General features: G+C 37.2%; 1 non-coding gene across 1 annotated transcript; it reads left to right on the top strand.

Annotated features, from left to right (window-relative positions):
* The first annotated feature begins 5,304 nt into the window (after positions 1-5,304).
* LOC121218951 (small nucleolar RNA R71) lies at positions 5,305-5,412 on the top strand. The gene has a single exon (XR_005915432.1). It is a non-coding gene; the product is annotated as a small nucleolar RNA R71 (small nucleolar RNA).
* Positions 5,413-5,673: the final 261 nt, after the last annotated feature.

Below are 5,673 nucleotides of genomic sequence, written 5' to 3'. Positions count from 1 at the left end.
TTATATAACCTGTGATAGTGTGATAACTCCTGACTCGATTTGAATTATGTTTTCATATATATATAATGTCATCCAACCAAGTTGAGTTTGATGAAGTAGAGAGTAACGCACAAGCCTATGATTTATAGATAAACGAAAGCTCGTTCGGCTAGAAAGCTCATTGGAGACCTATCACACTATCCAACGAATATATCAGTAGATTTTGATGTTTTAGCCAAGGTTATAATGGCATGTATAGGTGAACTTGTAATGTCTGTTAGTTGATAAGTTTGACTTGTAGATGTGTGTTATTATGGTTGGTACTCTTTTGGTACTTATGGTACTTTGATGTGGTATGTGTATATGAGTAAATTGATGCATGTTTTGATAGCTAAATTTTAGTGTGTTATGAGATGGTGACAAAGTGGTTAGGTATGGAATGTTTTGAAATGCATATGAGCCAAATGAGTATGTATTGAATATGACAAATATGCATGTCTTGATGTGTTGGATTGACTATGATTGGGGTGTGTTATTGGCATATTGGTTGGATGTATTATTGGACTATAGAATTGGTCTTTTTAGGTAGGTTTTTAACATGTTTTATTGCTTTAGTCATGTGTGCAAATTTTGTTTAATGAATTGTTTAAGTTAGGTGAAGGAAATGACTTGATTTTGACCAATTTCTTATCCACACGGCCTTTGACACGGGAGTCTGTCTCAGCTATGTGTGACACACGGCCGTGTGTCCTCTGTAGGTTTTAAAGGTTGCAAGCCAAGCAGTTACACTGCCTAGCAGAAAGCCTGACACACAAGCATGTGAGGCAATTTCAAAAGTTACACAGCCTAGCACACGGGCGTGTGGCTTGGCCTTGTGACCCCTGTAACCCAAGTTTTCTAACTTATTCTTCAATGTTCCGATTGTTCCCAAATCATTTCTAAAGTGTTTCTAAGGCCTCGAGGGCTCAATTAAAAGACAATGTGCATATGTATGATTTGATTATGCTATGATTATTGTAATGTTTGGAAATGAATGTTTTTACGGTAATTCTTTGTAACCCTAATTTGGCGATGGATATGGGCTAGGGGTGTTACAATGTCACCAAAAAAAGTAAGAGTACCAATCTGGTTGGGGGTCTTAAGGAGGCCTAAATTACGAGCCAGGTGTGTCACATATGGACACATACAGATTGGTCCTTTCCGTGATCACTCACTCTAATGACGACAACATTATGCCATGAAATGAGCTAGATCAACTGGATATCGCGCGTGCATACTCCATAAGAAGTACGTATAAGAAGTTCTTATAGCACTCGTATTCTCCTTCCGATTGGTCAACATGTGAGCTAAAATGGCATGAATGTAGTGTAGGGCCAAAGGTAGGCACTAAGCCTTGTACTAGCTCGGGTTGTACGGAGTGGCAACCTTAAAGATGTCAGAACAGTAGAGAGAGGTTGACCGCTAGATGTGCCATAGAAGGGTGGAAAACTCAAGTGTAACCAGGAAGTCATCAAAATATAAGTTGAGAGTGACTCTAAATCCTACAATACTAAAATTTTGAGTGATACCCCCAAGATGGAATGAGATCGTTTGTGGTTTGTCCCTCAACGAGAGCACTGTCTGTAGGAAAAAAGTGGAGTAGAACTCCAAAGTAAGCTCTGCATACATCGGCTCCACAATTGTGAAGAATCACTTCATAGGGTCAGGTCTAGTAAAGAATGAACCAATACAAATAGACCCACAGTCTGAAGGGCTGCCCAATCAATACACCGTCCCAAACCCAATGCTCTGTTCTTTAGATATTGTTACCTCTCCTCATGTGGTGGATGGTCGAAGGTGAGGATTTAGTGGCGGGTGGTTGCAATCAGAGAGGAGGAAGATGAAGTCCCAAAAGGCTTTTTTTTCTTGGAATGAGCAGGGACCTTACTCTTTCCTCATGTGTTCGGCATCATGTACTTGAAAAACGAATGACAACTAAATCATCAGAAACCCAAAAAAACCAACATCACAAAATAATGAATCTAGAAAATAAACAAATCAGCATATGAATTGAACGACATCGGCAAGTGAACGACCTCACGAAGAAAATCTGATCACAACCAGTAATATTAAAACTACTCCTAATATGAAACTTGAGCTAATACTAATACTATTCAGGCAGAAATAAATTAATTTAACTAACTAACTAATAAATAATAATGATAATAAATAGAATAATAATACTAATATTAATAATAAACAACATACTAAACAGAGTAGTAGTAGCAATAATATTAATAATAATAGGAATAATAATAATTACTAATATAATAATAATTAAAATAATAATGAAATAAATAAAAATAATAAAAGTAAAATAAAAAAGGAGGGGTGGTGCTAAACGGTGTTAAGGAGTAGCAGACGGCGGCAGCGGTGGACGGAGGGATGGTGGTAGGAGGGACAATTGACGATACGAAGTGGGTAGTTCGATCGGTGGTGGATATGTGTGATGGGTTGGGAATAGTGGTCGGTTAAGAGGGGTGAGGAAGGAAATGACTGTGAGGGACGATGGATTAGGGTGGGGAAGAGGTCAGAAATGGTGGTTTCTAGGTAGTGTGACGAGGATTCGATGGTGGAAAGTAATGGTAGTCGAACAGTGGTAAAGGAGAAAGGTGCACGAAGGTGCGTGTAACGAGGACGGGGAGACAGGAGAAATGATTGATCGCCATTGGTACGGTCGACAAAACGAAAGAGTAATGATGGGGGAAGATCGATGACGAGTGCAGTGGCTAGAAGGTAAAGCAGCAACTAGGGTTCCGGTGATGGGTAAAAAAGATGAGAAAATGAAGGTGAAAAGAAAAAAAATGGTTTAGGTTAAAAAGGATGACACGGGCATGTAAAAGGGTCGTGTAGGCCCACACAATTATGCTTCTCAACTGTGTATAGACCCTTAGCGCATGTGTAATTTGAAATATTAGAAATAATAAGTTGTAGTATCCACATGACCTAGGACAGGCTCGTGTGTCCCACACGGCCGTGTGCCACGCCATGTGCAATGCTCATTCACTTCTCCCATGCTTGTTTGCGAGGCATGTGGGTCACATGGACGAGTCTCAAGGTTGTGTAACTCACTGATGCCATGTGTGTCGAAAGAAAATTCAAAAAATTAGTTCTAGTATGCATACAGCCTAGGATACAACCGTGTGTCTAGGTCGTGCATCACACATGGTCGTGTCTTCAGGCAATGTGGATCACCGCAGACCGTGTGGTTTCTTTGTTTTAGTATTTTTCTATTTTTTTTAAGTACTAAAAATAAAAATAAATGTACTATATTATTTTTTATTTTTTCAAATAACATGAAAGTAAAATAAATAAATAAAATAAAAACACTCAATTTGCCTCTCGACAAGTGCTTATTTAAAGTCTAATTTTGAATGCGCCGTAATCAAGGTGTGTTACCTTAATAGTTCCATATGAAAATAAATTTCGTGCCACAAATGGGTTCGACCTTCTTGACTTAAGCTCTAAAAGAAACATTTGTGGATCTGACTTGTCTAGAAACAATTTATCCCCAACTTTGAATTTATTTGTTCTCTTTACATGCGCACTATGGCGTTGCTTAGTTATTTCTTTGATCATTCTTGGGTTTTCATCAACCTTTGTATGCCATTCACCTAATTCATCGAGTTTCACCATTCGCTTTCCACTCGCCCTTTGATTTTTATCACCCTGAGATGGATATTGTTTGAACACTTATCCATTAGTGAATTCCTGCAATGAATGTTGAACCGCATGATTACTAACATTAACAGAATAACGAGTATGATCTTGTATACTAGGAATTCTAAAAAATCAATGTGCTTGAAGAGTAACCTTTTCATCACCTACACTTAGCACAAGTTCACCATTATCCACTTCAATAACAGTTCTAGCAGTGGCTAAAAAGGGTCAACCTAATATAATTGGGACTTAAATAGCCTCATCCATGTCCAATATAATGAAATCAATAGGGAATATAAATTTATCTACTTTCACAAATACATCCTCAATAATACCTCTAGGATACCTAATAGATCTATCAGTTAATTGAATACTCATCCTAATGGGTTTTGGTTGTCCAAGACTAAATTGTTTGAACATTTTATAAGGTATAACATTTATACTAGCCCCCAAATCTATCAAATATTTTCAACATTTAAGCTACCAATAAAATAAGGAATTATAAAACTCCATAGATCCTTAAGCTTAATGAGTAGTTTGTTTTGGAGAATGGCCAAGCAATCCTTATTGAGCTCCACAGTTGACAAGTTGTGTAACTTCCTTTTATTTGTTAATAACTCTTTTAAAAATTTTGCATACTTTGGCATCTGCGAAAGGGCTTCAACAAAAGGTAAGTTAATAGGCATTTTTTTTCAAAAGTTCAAGAAATTTACCATATTGTTCATTTATGCAGTCTTTCTTTACTACTGTCGGATATGGAATTAGTAGTTTATATTCTCTAAACACTGGATTATGCTCCTTCTTGCTTTCCTCAACCCCATCATTTTTCTCAACAACTTTTAGATTCAGCTTCTTTTTAGGCTCGACTAACCCTTCCACGCTTCAAATAGTGATTACGTGGACTTTCTGCTTTGGGTTGGTTTCAGTGTTACTAGGTAAGCTACATTGTTGTCTCTTCGAAACTAGTTTAGCAAGCTATCCAATCTGATTTTCAAGCCCTTGAATCGATGCTTGTTTATTTTTTAGAGTTGTCTCAACGTTTTGAAATTGAGTTTTGGACACCGAAATAAATTTAGTTAACATCTCTTCAAGGTTTGGTTTCTTTTCTTATTGATAAGGTTGCTGAAAACCCGAAACGATTGTGACCTTTGATTACCTTGACCACCCCAAGATAATTTTGGATGATTCCTCTATCCTAGATTTTAGTTATTGCTATAGGGGTTATTTTGAGGTCTAGAATTATTACCCATAAAGTTGACTTTCTCATGCTCCACGTTAGAACCGAAGGGTAAATATTCTGGATTGATTATCCCCGCTCCAGTTGCATCATATTGCATTACCGAATTCATCGTGTTATTGTAACTCAAACCATCAATCTTTTTACTCAATGCTTCCACCTAACTTGCCAACATAGCAACTGCATCTATATTAAAAACATCGGTTGCTTTAATCAGTTTTGTTCTCATGACTTGCCACTAATAGCTATTCAATGCTATCTCTTCAATAAACTCTTGAGTTTCCTTAAGTGTATTATTATTCTATGTTCCGCCAGTTTCTGCATCAATTAGTAGCCTAGTCGAGGTATTCAAACTGTTGTAAAAGGTTTGAACTTGTAACAACAAAGGTAACCTGTGATGAGGACACCTTCTCAAAAGATCCTTAAATCTCTCCCCATGCATCATATAATGTCTCCAACTCAATTTGTGCAAATGAAGAGATGCTGTTCCTCAACTTAGTTGTTTTAGCTGGTGGAAAGTATTTCAACAGGAATTTTTCAGTCATCTGATCCCAAGTCGGGATACAGCCCTATGGAAGTGAATTCAACCACTATTTTACTTACTTTTCAAAGAAAATAGGAACAACCGTAAGCATATGGCATCATCAGTAACACCATTGATCTTGAAAGTGTCACAAATTTCTAAAAAGTTAGCCAAATGAGCATTCAAATCTTTATCTTGCAACCTATCAAACTGAACATATGGCTGTACCATCTGA

The sequence above is a fragment of the Gossypium hirsutum genome, chromosome D06 (genome assembly GCF_007990345.1).
Source record: "Gossypium hirsutum isolate 1008001.06 chromosome D06, Gossypium_hirsutum_v2.1, whole genome shotgun sequence".
NCBI classification, from domain to species: Eukaryota; Viridiplantae; Streptophyta; class Magnoliopsida; order Malvales; family Malvaceae; genus Gossypium; species Gossypium hirsutum.
This window is presented reverse-complemented; position numbering and strand designations above follow the sequence as displayed.